Source organism: Pinus tabuliformis, chromosome X (genome assembly GCF_031772625.1).
Source record: "Pinus tabuliformis cultivar Carrire ecotype Pingquan chromosome X, CPIR1, whole genome shotgun sequence".
Classification (NCBI taxonomy): Eukaryota; Viridiplantae; Streptophyta; class Pinopsida; order Pinales; family Pinaceae; genus Pinus; species Pinus tabuliformis.
Window position 1 is genome coordinate 415873545 of NC_142308.1, and position 14533 is coordinate 415888077.

Genomic DNA, 14533 nt, shown 5'->3' on the forward strand with positions numbered 1-14533 from the left:
ACCAAGCCTATGGGCCAAATACCATGGTAAATAAAAGAGGTATGGTAAATAAATATATATTTTTTATTTATTTTTACTCCATAATCCTCTTTATATTTACGAACACCCAAAAAAGGAGGTTTTATTTAGGTCAAGCATATGGGCCAAATTATTATTAAACCTAAAATTATATTAAAAGATTAATATTATTAAATCCAATATTCATATTAATGTATTATAATATTAATATTATTAAATTTAATAACTTTGGATTAATACAATATTAAATTTGTTATATTTTAATATATATTAACTCTAGATAAATAAGGGAGGGAATAACAAAGACATAGAGTGATAGAGGTGAAGAGATAGGGGGAGTGACAAGGGAAAGATGAAGATAAACTAAAGGATAGGGGAGAGGAGGAATGAAGAGAGGCAGAGGAGGAGGAGCGAGAGAGGTAGAGAAGGGTAAGAGAGGGAGAGAGAGACATAAAGATGGAGGTGGGGAGAGAGAAGGAGAGAGAGGGAGAAGGATAGAGGGAGGGAGATAGTGAGAGGGTTGGAGTGTAGAGAGAGAAGGGGGGGAGAGAGGGAAGTAGGAGATAAAGGGAGAGTGAGGAAGGACGAGAGAGATGACTTGAGAGAGAGGAGAGAGGGAGGGATACAGAGATGGAGTTGGAGGGGGAGACAGGGAGGGAAGAAAAAAGACATAGAGATTGATAGGTGGAGAGAGAGAGGGAGTGACAAGGGAGAGATGGAGATAGAGAGAGAGTGTGTGTGTGTATGTTTAGGGGTGAGATAAAGAGATAAAGAAGGAGAGATGGAGAGAAGGGAGGAGAGAAGGAGAGAGAAGGAGAAAGGGAGGGATATAGTAACATATTTGGAGAGAGAGAGAGTGTGTGATGGGGGAAGAGACAGGATTGAAGGGAAAGAGAGAGAGAGAGAGAGAGAGAGAGAGAGAGAGAGAGAGAGAGAGAGAGAGAGAGAGAGAGATGGGGGAAGATATAGGATTGGAGGGCAAAGATAGAGAGAGAGTGTGTGTGATGGGGGAAGAGAGAGGGTTGGAGGGAAAAGAGAGAGAGTGTGTGTGATGGGGGAAGAGAGAGGGAGGTAGCAGAGAAAGGAAAAGAGATGAAATACAAGAGAGAGGGAGCTAGGAGAGAAAGGGAGAGAGATGAAGGACAAGAGAGAGGGAGGTAAGAGAGAAAGAGAAAGAGATGAAGGACGAGAGAGAGGAGGAGAGAGGGAGGGATATAGAGATGGATTTGGAGGGGGAGAGAGGGACAAAAGAAGAAATACATAGAGAGTGAGAAGTGGAGAGAGTGTGTGTATGTTTGGGGGGGAGATAAAGAGACAAAGAAGGAGAGATGGAGAGAAAAGGGGAGAGAATTAGAGAGAGAGGGATATAGTAACAAAGTTGGAGGGTGAAGAGAGAGAGAGAGAGAGAGAGAGAGAGAGAGAGAGAGGTGGGAGAGAAAGGGAGAGAGAGGAAGGAAGAGAGAGAAAGGAAGAGAGAGAGGATGCGAGAGAGTGGAGAGAGGGAGGGAAAGACAGATGGAGTTGGAGGGGGAGAGAGAAGGAGGTAAGAAGAAATACATAGAGGGAGAAAGGTGGAGAGAAGAGAGAGGGAGTGATAAGGAAGATGGAGAGAGACAGAGAGAGGAAAATAGGAGGGAAGAGAGATAGAAGTAGGGAAGAGAGACAGAGAGAGAGAGAGAGAGAGAGAGGGAGGAAGTGATAGACAAATAGATTGGAGAAAGAGACTGTATGTTTTGGGGGTGATACAGAGAGACAAGGGGAGATAGAGATATAGATGGAAGGTGAAGAGAGGGAAGACGAGAGAGATGGAGAGAGGGAGGGAGGGACATAGAGATTGATATATATGGAGTGAGAGAGAGTGTGTGTTTGGGGGGGTGAGATAGAGAGACAAAGAAGGAGAGATGGAGGCAGATATAGATATATATGGAGGGGGGAGAGAAGGAAGAAGATTCCTTGCACTAGATGCATTGATTTCAGTGTTGATGGTAATTTCTAATCCTATTGGATTGCTTGCATTAGATGTATTGATTTTAGTGCAGATGCTGATTTCTTTCAATATTTGATTGCTTACACTAGATGCATTGATTTCAATCTAGATGATTTATAATCCTATTTTATTTCTTGTACTAAATGCATTGATTTCAGTGTAGATGGTGATTTATAATCCTATTTTATTGTTTGCACTAGATGCATTAATTTTAATGTAGATGTTGATTTCTAATTGTATTTGATTGCTTGCACTAGATGCATTGATTTCAATGTTGACGATTTCTAATCTTATTTGATTTCTTTGACTAAATGCATTGATTTCATTGTAGATTGTGATTTCTAATCCTATTTGATTACTTTCACAAGATGCATTGATTTCAATGTAGATGTTAGTTTCTAATCCTGTTTTCTTATTTGCACTAGATGCATTGATTTGAGTGTAGATGTTGATTTCTAATCCTTTTTTATTACTTGCATTAAATGCATTGATTTCAGTGTAGATGGTGTTTTTTAACCTTATTTGATTGTCTGCATTAGATACATTGACTTCAATGTAGATGTTGATTTCTCATTTGATGTAATTAGATCTATGATGGTACATTAATTTTGAAGTGACTGGATTAACTATGTGCATTGATTTCAGTGTAAGCATAAAATATTATTGACAATATAGATAGATTTTTGTGTTATAATAATTCAACCTATTAATATTGGAAGTCAAGAGAGACAAGGTATGATGTTTACTACAACAAATCGAGCTAAGGACTTAAATGGTTTACAATTTCAATTGTCCTTTTCATATAATCGATATGGAAATATGACAAAAGTAACAAGGGTGACAATAAGAATAGTAGAAGAAAATAGTTTGAGATTGATCACAATGAAGATAATTTGTAATTGAATACATTCTTATTATTCACATTTTCTATCATTCAACACTATTACATTGTCACTTTGCATTCAAAATTTTTATTTCATCATTAAAGTTATTAACAATATTTATCATCTCAACAAATTGAGGTAACTAAGAAAATTTAATATTAAAATGACTAGATAAACCTTTAGCATATTTAAAAATAATTATATTAATATTAGATGTATTTACATAATTAATCATATGTTCGATAGATTTTCCTTGGCCTCGCACGACTGAAACTAGCCTAGACCCATCTTAACTCCCAATCTATCAAGCACCAAGAGGGATCAAATCTCTCAAGGTGCAAACATTTCCTCAAGCTTTAGACTCAAAAAAGAGAGAGAAACTAGCCTAGATCCTTCTTAACTCCAGATCTATCAAGCGCATCAAATCTCTCGAGGTGCAAACCTTACCTCAAACTTTACACTCAAAAAAGAGAGATTCATCCCTCTTGGCGCTTGATAGTTAAGATGGATCTAGGCTGGTTTAATTATTTTTTGTAAGATTATAAAAAATGTAAACAACTAACATAATGCAAAACTTTAAGATTTTCTTAATTAACCAAAAAAATATGAAAAACACATTTTTCAAAAGAAGAAAATTTAAAAAATCATTAAAAGATGTTTAAAAATAAATAAATAAATAAAACAATTTATAGAAATGAAAAAAAAAAAATAACAAAACAAAAATAGATTAAATGAACAAATTAAAAATAAATAAATAAAAATGTATACTATAAGGGAAAGAGAATAGAAAAATAAACCAGTAAATCTAAACAAATTGATTAAAGGGAAAACCAATTAAAAAAAATATCTTAAAAAAATAAAATTAATATATATAATATATATATTAATTTGGAAAAAAATCAAAATAATAATAGTAACTTTGTTTGTAAAAAGGAAAAAAATAAAAATCTTAGAAATGAAAATATAAGAGAAAAAAATGTATATATCTATATATATATATATATATATATATGAATGATGAAGGAAAAAAAAAAAGTAACAAGCAGGTTTCATGGTTGCACATAATTGTCTTTTGTTTTGGTTTTGTTGATTTTTGTTTTGTTTTTTTTTAATATATATACTTTAAATATCTTGTTTTTTTCATTTATTATTATTTTTTGGGTAATTTGTTTTTTTTTTTGGAATTTGTTTTTTGGTGGGGTAGCACCCATGGGGATATGAGGTAGTGACATTTAGTACTGAATGCCTTAACAATGAACTCATTGACTTTCAATTCAAAACCTTGTGGATTTTAAATTTGTATTTTATTTGTTGAAGTTTTTTTTATTTCTTTTCCTAATTTCTAAGAGTAATTACATATTTTATTTTATTTGTTTCTATTTTACTATTTTTTATATTTAGTAATTTATGATTTCTTTTCTCTCTTATCTATATATATATATATATATATATATGAAAGAAAGTGAGGAGGTGTTTCTGTTTTTTTTTTCTTTCCAATAACATGAAGGTGGGCTTTTTATTTTTTCCTTTTATTTTTAAATTGGTGTTTTATGCACACAAAAATAATAATAAAATAAAATAAAGTTTTTTTCTTCTTCTTCAGTGTAGCTTTTTAATGTATATTATTAGGAAAATAATCAATTAAAAAATCATCTAATACCACTTTTAGATTTAGAGATAATTTTATGCTTTTTTATTTTCTAGGGTAGTAATTGTCAAGCTCATAATGTTAATTAATTCTTAATTTTAACCCCAAAAATAATAAAATAAAAATTAGACTAATTCGAAAAACAATTATAAAAACAAACATTTGGATAAAATGAAATAAAAAATGAAAGGTAGACAAACTTCGGGTGTTGATTTTTAGGGTTTTTCAAAGTCATTGTATTAGGTATTTAATGTGTTGGCTGAAAAATGTTTGATTTTTAACTCTATAAAAAGGGGTTGTGTTGTATTAACACTTTTTCACTTCAGTGTGTTTTGCATGTTTTCATAGCCTTGATATTTTTCTTTTAATGCCATGGTTGAATAATGTTGGAATCTTAACATTGAAATGAAGAAAAGGGTGATGTTGCATCACCACTTTAAAAAATCAACATGAAAATTGAGACAAATGCAACCTTCAGAAAATTGAGAACTCAATCAAGTTCTTGTGAAGTTGGTAATTTTGTTCACTTCGAAGGGATGCCACAAGCTTGTCATGACAACTAATTTTCTTCCTTAACTCCTCAAAGGAATTATGCTAACCCTTTTCCCGTTGGAAACACTTTCCACTCGCTATTATGAAGTGGAGGGTTGTTGCTACTACTGAAAACGAGGCTATGAATTTCTTCAAGTATTATGTTGACCAAACGAAACTCTTAACCTCACAAACATTAGTAAGGACTAGCCACTTCATGATGGCATCCATATTGGTAAGACCTATATTAAACTCTCCCCCGCCAATAACATATCACAAATGCAACAAATACTACTATGCAAACTCACACTTCTTGAGATTTTCCAATAGTTGGTTCTTCTTGAATATCTCTAGCATTAACATTAAATGTGAGATTTGCACCTCCTAGGTAGCCTTGTATACCAACATATCATCCAAATAATCAATAACAAATGAATATATAAAATGACCCAATATATCATTCATTAACATCAAGAATGTAGCTATTGCATTACAAAGTCCAAACAACATGACAAACCACTCATACAAATAATTTCTTGTTTTGAAGGGACTCTTCTAGGAATCTTCTTCTCTAATCCAAACCTAGTGATATCCTAACTTTAAGTATAGCTTTCCAAAATATTTACCTTGTCATAATTGGTTAAGTAAATCATGTATCTTGGGTCTGAGGTACCTGTTATTGAGCGTAATTCCTTTTAACTCCTTGAAATAAATACACATTTCCCATGACCCATCCTTTTTTGGCACAATGATGATGGGCAGCCCACATAGTGAGGTACTTTGTTGAATGACATTATATTCCTCTAGCTATTGTAACTCCTTATTCACCTCATTTTACTCTATAAAGGTCTTATGTACATCCCAACATTTGAAAATAGAGAGTTTGACAATTGTCGGATCATGTGCCCCACTTCCCTCTTGGGTAGTATCCATTTATGCTCTTGGAATATACCCTTGTATGCCTATGGAAGCTATTCAAGTTGTTTTTTATATTCCTTAGTAAAGGCCTCTAGTGATGACATAGCTCTCATGGACCCTTCTACAATTTTTTTTTCTTTAAAATAACAAAATATACTTCTTGCTAGAATTGATCAACATTTTGGTCTAGTTGGCTCTTTGCATGAAGATCACATACTTTGTGTACAAATAGGGACTCCCAAATACTATGTCACATATATCATGATGAACTACATCCAACTCTACATCAATAAAATAGGAACTAATAGAAAATTTGGCCTCACACTATTTGTTTACCTTTACCTCCGCCTCCTTGTTGATCGAACCCAATTTAAATGGGTGTAACCACCCACCTCCCACATTTACCGAAGTTAACCAGACCGTTGGGGTAAACATATGATGAGAGGTTACTATGATTTGATTCAACTCCCCATGTATAGTCAAGGAAGTGGAATCGACAAAACCTAAAGAATCTGACCTTCTACACATATTACATAACATTTAGGAGCCAACCAACCCTTCCAGGTGACCAACCCCTAAGGTAACTTGACATTTTACTGACCTAGAGCCTCAATTTCTCCCATGGCATGGGCATGCATGCGAATGGGACACTCCAGTCGCTCCCACAGCAAGGATATGTTGGAAATTGGGGACTTTTTCAACTAGTTCTAAGCCTATGACCCTGAATTATGTGCCACTTTTTCAGTGCTAAGACTTAGGCCACTGCCTAGAACTTCATGAAACTTCCAGAAATGAGAAATAACATTGAAATAATGATACTAATGCAAATACTTGAATAAATACTTGACTAGACCCCTACTAGCCATGATAGGGATTTCGTAAAACATGTCACAAATATGCATTCTACAGTTCATATCAATAGATCTGAGCATAGGAATCTCATGCTTATCTGAGAATTTTAAGGAAGCGTTGATGCCTTATCACAATAGTTGCATTATGATCTATTAGATCATATATTCATTGTTAGTTATTTTATAATCAAAACATGATGAGATCCATACATCAAGATTGTCATAAAACATCCTCTTAACCATCATACATTCAACATAAATAACAATGATATAACAACCATCAAACCACATATGAACAAGTATATTTAATTGTCAAATACAAGAGGAAAGAAGTTGTTATTAACATATGAAAAACTCAAACAAATCTGGGACTTCCACGTACTACCCAACCATAGATTGGCTGAACCAAATATTTCTTTCAGCCAATCACCCCCGTGCCATAATCCAAGCATGAATGTGGGATCTCATGGAACAATTCCAACAAAAACAAACTAGGGTTTCTAGAGGAAAAACCACCTCAACCCTCAACTAGTGATTCCACCTCACAGTCAGAAATCACTAACCATCGCCATATTAGTCTCTACCCAAGTTGTCCAGGGCTCGAGAGTGTTTGCTCCATCCAGGGCTTCCACGAATAGTAACTCAACCCACATCTGCTATTGGGCTTCCAGAGAATTTGTCAAACTAGGGATTCCAGGATAGGTAACTCAACCCACCAAGGGATTCTAGAGCATTTTTCCAACCAATGATTCCAAGACTAGTAACTCAACCCAAGTTGTTACAAGGCTTCTAGAGCTTTTGTCCAACCAAGGCTTCCAGGAACTAGTAAATCAACCCACAACCAAAGGAACATGAGAACCAACTAGAAAAAAAAGGAAAGACACCCACAACACCATGGATATCAAGGAAATGGAAACGCTAAGAAAATCCACTCTCAATCAAGGCATTCCTCCATGCTAATGAAAGATCATAACGAAGAAACCATCATACATCCAACTTGATACCTGCAAGAAAAACCCGTTGTAGTTGTTGATCGCGATGTCCCCTTGTGCTTTCATGATCTTCCTTTTCCTTCTTGCTCCAAAACTCCAAGTATGCCACACTCCTCTAAGAGTGCTCCAAGATAGCTCTAAGTGTCCAAGAGTATGAGAGAGAGAGTAGAAAAATGAGAGCTCCAAAATTGAACTGACAAAAAGCTTAACAGTGACAAAAGATACCAATTGATCCTCAGAAGCCTTTTTTATCAACAAGGCCTCTTATTTCTTCATTTTTCCATTATTTTCTTTCATTTTCTTCCTCACATTCAACCAGTTACGTTTCACCTCCCTTTTATCCTAATTTCCGTTATTTCCATAAATAAAATGTCAATTAATGCCTCACGCCTTGTCAAAGCCTTTGCCATTGACTTTGGAAATTTCCTTTAGCCATAATAACCGAAATGAACACTTGCTAGGATTTTTTCCCACCATTCATCTTGGAATACGTGTCCCATGACCTTGGTATTATATTTTTTGCATGGATTTTTAACCAGGGATGTTATAGAACCCTCCCCCCTGGGAGAACACCATCGTCGGTGTTCAATGACACCTACAACTAGCAAGACTGTTGGCAACTAAAACATACTGCCCATGGAGCTTTATAACATAGCACGTTGCAGTATTTATAATGACCACTGTTGAAACATGACAAACATACCATTTACTAGAGATTTATAACATAGATCATTACAGTATTTACAATAACTACATATACTTATGCACATTTTCTTCAACCAACAAATAATAATGTTGTTTATGGAGCTTTATAAACCCAACTCGATACATTATTTACAATAACATAGACATATACAAATATGCACATTTTCTCAACCAACAAATAAAAGGATACAATGCCCATATAAGCAACAAGGGAAACTAAAGGCTCACACCTCCACTCTCAAACTAATACTAGGATTCACCTCCTTCCCAAGAATTCTAGAATCTACTGCCAAAGTCAGAGTCTGCGTTAATGTCCAGTGCTAAAATCCTGTGCCACTTGTCCTCTTTAGTGAAAAGTTACTGCCTCATTTTTCCAGGGCACACTCCCAATGGGCATTTGATTCCATCTGAAAATTCTAATGACCAAAAAAATCCATCACTGACCTTCCCTTCTCTGATACATAGTCCCTCGGGCGTCCCCTCCCTTGGCAAGGCTTCCTCACATTGGAAGGTCCAAAAACAAAGGTATATCCCTACCTCAAAACCATCATACCGGTCATAGAATGTACATCAAAATTAATGGACATATTGGGTACCAATGTCCCACAATGGCCTCGCTCCTAAAGTGCTTTATGAACATACTAGTCCATGTTCCAATTCCTTTCACTGACACTGCTAGTTCTTGCAATGAATTCTAACCACCCAACCGGGCATTTCCATGTTTTCCTATACCAAGCACATGATTTCCATTAGATTCAAAATGAATTGAAACAAATTCAAATCACACCTCATCGGTGGCTCGTCATTGAGGTACACTTGCAATTTTGTTCACTTCCTGTCACAACAAGCCAAACTAGATCTTTGACCAAATCATCATGAATAAACATATCACATATGGTTAGCTGAAAACGCAACCATCATAATCATAATCATAGATCGCATGTAATGATCACAAACCAAAATCATAGATCACATGCAAAATAAAACTAAAATAAAATACCGATACTTATCCTTCATTCAGTCCTTTCTTCTGCCTTTGTCCTTTCTGTACACACACCAATCGATTTTCACACCTGAAAAAACCCAGTGCCTTCTCTTTAACCACATACAAATACACATAGTGTACACCACACACATACAACCACACATGGCATACCACACCATACAATACGTGCACTTACACCTAACATATAACATAACACATACACCTACACCCGGTGTACAAAATAACACATACACCCACACTCGGTGTACAACGCAATAAAATACATACACCTACATCAGTGTACAATAGAACACAATGCATACACCTACATCCGGTGTACAACACAATAGAATATATACACCTACATCTGGTGTACAATACAACACAATACATACATAGAGTACAACACAATGAATACACATGTCATGATACCACAGCTAGATAATGCACATTCATAGTATCGCATGCCCGCAAAATAGCATGTACGATATGCACACAATACCACATGTACACCAGTACCACATGTACAATGTGTACACAACACCACATGCACTACATGTACATGACACCACATGTACACATCACCACATGCACGACATGTACATAGGACCACACGTACAACATGTACACAACGCCGCATGCACATAACACCACATGTATAATCATGCACACAACACCATATGTACATAGCACCACATATACAACATGCAAACAACACCATATGTACATAGCATTGCATATACAACATGTACATAACACCATTTGTAAGCAAGACCACATATCATGTGCACAACACCATATGCACACAACACCGCATATCCAACATGTGCACAGTATGATATGTACACAACACCATATATCCAACATGTACATAGTACCATCTATACCCCGCATTTCATATGAAATATACACACAACACCATATATATACAATGGGTGCACAACATGATATGTACACAATACTACATAAGCTACATGTACACAACACCAATATTACACATCCAAATACCACATTGTCCTTACCAAATGACCTTGCTTCTAGTGTCTTATCCATGCTTGTTCCGACATGTTGCAAAGCACACTACTTTCATTCCACTTATTTTTCCCTCAACATTACTTATCATAGCATAACATAGGCATATTATAAACACATAATATCAATTAATATCCATACGATACTGACCTCATAGATCTGTGATCCAGGTGGCTCCAGGGACACACATAGGACAAAGAGGGCTTATGGAATCTCAAAAATCAAAGTGATTAGAATGCTTTCGAACTAGGACCAGAGCGTAGATCTCGTCGTCTTGATCACAACGTTGTGAACGGTTCATCAATCCGAGCTCGTATGAGGGGGAACGATCCAGTCAAAGTTTTGGTTGACTTTTGTTGACTAGGCAGGCATGGAGGAACCAGGAGCAGGCACGAAAACCGAGACTGCAATTTTTTTTAATTAATTTATTGTAGGTGGAACCATGATTGGGTGAAATTCTCAAGAGGGTGAGATTTTTGCAGTGTCCAAATTGGACAAATTTTATGTCGATCTTACAGCTCTCAGCGACAAGACCCTGGTGGCGCAGTCAGAATTTTGATCTAAGCAGTAGATTTTTAGAGGACCCAGAGGAGGGAATCTTTGAGGAATATAGGGGGGATCTAAAAGATTCCTTAAGCACTAGAATTCCACTTTCTCAGAATTCAGAAACTTTGATAGTCGATTTTGCACTATTCGACGCAATATATTTGATGGTGCATTTAGATTTTCCATTTACTCATTTCATTTTTTGGCCACTTTTCAAAGTGGAGTGCAGGTGTCAGCATTCATGTGCGAGCAGTCATTTCCATGTGATTTGACTCCATGAGATAGATGGTATGAACAACTTCAGTAGATTGACATCCTCTTCTTCAGATGGCCTTAGGGTATGAGGTATATGCAGTGCGTTCATGTACTTCTTTTGCTATGCATCGTGCTGCACAGATCCCTACTTGATGTTTGATGTGGGATCTCATTTTCTTCCTTGCTTCATGATTCCTTCTTGATGTGATGCAGAATCATCTGTGTGATGTACTTGTTGAAATGATTTGTCATGTTTTATTTGAGATCCCTTTGTCGTCATGTGGATGGTATACTCATGTTCTCATGATGTATGTTTGCATTGAGATCCCTTTTATGCCATGCTGGCGAGATGCTCACTATCATCATGCAAGAGTTTATGTCATACTGATAGGAGTCCTTTTGATTGAGAGATCCTGTAGCGGAACATCTCTTGGAGCCACTCTGGCGTGAGGGAATTTTCCTTGTATGATAGCAACGTCACCTCTTATGTACATCATCATTATTGACAACACTTAATGCGGTGACCTACACCATATTGACACTGGGGCCTCGAGACGTAGTCCCTCTTGGACGAACTCTGTTATCAACAACTTATGTTTTCATGTGCTAATGATTGTCATGCTCCTCTTATTTACAACATGCAGATGTATTCATTTATGTTCTTTTAAAAATGCAATTTAACACATCACGAAAGTAAAAGATCTTGGAAGGGTCCTTTGTCACACCTGGACCCGGATCAAGTGGTATCAGAGTGGTCTTTGCGTGTATGTGAATTGCAGCGTGAACAATGGAATGTGCAGTGACAAAGGATGAAAAAGTGATGTATGAGACCATGCTCAAAATTTCCAAAAGGGTGGAAATAATGTATGAAACTTTACAGAAAGAGACAGAGGAAAAGGAGTGATTGCAGTGTCAGTTGCAAGCTGCAGAAGAGGTCCTGGAAGAACTGAAGCACAAAAACCAGAATCTTCAAATAGATAACACTGAATTGAAGATGCTTCTACATGAAGAGAAAGAGGAGAAACATAGTTTGCTATGATAGCTACAAGCAAAGGATGAGGCCTTGGAAAAGTTGCACCATGACCAATGTGAGCTAAAAATTATATCTCTGAATTCATGTATGTGTGCTGATGATGATTTCAATGTTTTTGAAAATCACACCACAGGAATTGGCTCCAAACTGTTGAAGAGAATGGGTTATGAAGGAAAAGGCTTGGGAATTAATGGCTAAGGCATCATCAACCCCATCAAAGTAGAAGAATTACCCCGTCAGGCAGGACTCGGGTATGTTAGGAAAGAAGTTAGGGAATGCGCCAAGATAGCTAGCGAACCACCAACAACAAATGATGAGAAGCCCTCATCAGTTCTTTCCAAATCAACAGAGGAGGTAAAAGATGTTGATTTCCTTTGAGTTTCATCTTCACATAGTATGATCTCTGTTGGAGATTCGAAGATCCCAATTACAGGGAAAAACATGAGGCTCCTTACCAGGACAAGGCAGGAGGAGGAAAAAGAACTTGGTGATAATAACCAAGGCATAACTCAACCATTGGAGGTTGTGTAGAGACCTCAATTTGCAGGCATGGGATACACCAAAGAAGAATGCTTGAAGGTGTTAGATTCTTCCAACACATCATCAAAATTGTCGAGGAAAGAAAATGATGGGAACACATCACCATCATCCCATGGCAATTTCCATTGCAGGGAAATATCTGAGGCAAGCTCTCTTCGCCATACTTACACCAAAGACATCAAGGAAAGGTATAACCACTCTCCACATTCGAATGTTCTTTTTGATTATAATCATGTTGTTAAAGATGAACATAAAACATGGCATCGAAAAACATGTACCTTACGTGGATTACATAACCATACATTTTCTAAGTGTTGGAAAAGAATAGCAACAACCAAAAGGAGGAGGCATGAAGGACCCTCTCAACAGCAAGTAAAGAAACATGTTAAATAGATCTGGAGGAAGAAAACCTATTGTAGTCATTGCGACAGAAGTGGCCATCAAAGAGCCAGTTGTTGGAGGCTCCATTCAGAGAAGCGCCTTAAAGACAAAGTGTTGATGCATGAACTAGGTGGAACAATTTTTTGACAAGCAAAACCACCACAGGGGGATGACCCATTCATAGCAATAAGTGAAAAATGGTTTCTAGATATGTTGGCTTGTCATGGTCATGGTTTTGTAAATCATTTGTTGCATTTTAAAATGTAAAAGTGATGATGTGTTTTCCATCACTTGTTCAACAAAAATGATGTCTGGTCTTATTTTGAGTTGCATTTTACACTTTGAAAGTGATGTCGTGTTTCCATCACTTGTCAAAGAAAAAATAATGTTTGGCTTTTTTAAATCATGTGTTGCAGTGATGATGTGTTTTACTTCACTTGTTGAAGCAACAATGATATGTTGGTCTTGTTTTCGTAGCTGGGTTATTGTGTTCATCTTGATGTAAACTTGACCACCGAGTATGTGTTATAAACTCGTGGCAAGTGTGGGATGCTTGGATCATTAGTTGGCCATGAAAGTCAAGCATGTAATTTGCAAAACAATGTACTACATGTTGCAGGAGTCGGCTCATCGCTTAAGGCATCGAATAACAAAGGTGAAGGAGATGGAAGCAGGACCTTTTTCAAGATGCTTGTGATGCAGACAAGGTCCATAAAAGTTGCAGATTATTTTTCATGCTTTTGGAGGACCAAAAGCTCCTCAGTGGGGAGGATTGATCCAGGTGGCTCCAGGGACACACACATGGCAAAGAGGGCTTATGGAAGCTCGAAAATCAAAGTGATCAGAATGCTTTCGAACGAGGACCAAAGCGTAGATCTCATCGTCCTAATCACAGTGGTGCAAATGGTTTGTCAATCCGAGCTTGTCTGAGGGAGAACGAGCCAGTCAAAGTTTTGGCTGACTTTTGCTAACTAGGTAGGCATGGAGGAACCAGGAGTAGGCATGGAAACCGACACTGTAATTTTTTTTAATTAATTTATTGCAGGTGGAACCATGATTTGGCAAAATTCTCAGGAGGGTGAAATTTTTGCAGTGTCCAAATTGGACAAATTTTATGTCAATCTTACACCTCTCAGCAACACGAACCTGATGGTGCAGTCCGAATTTTGATCTGAGCAGCAGATTTTCAGAGGACCCGGAGGAGGGAATCTTTGAGGAATCTAAGGG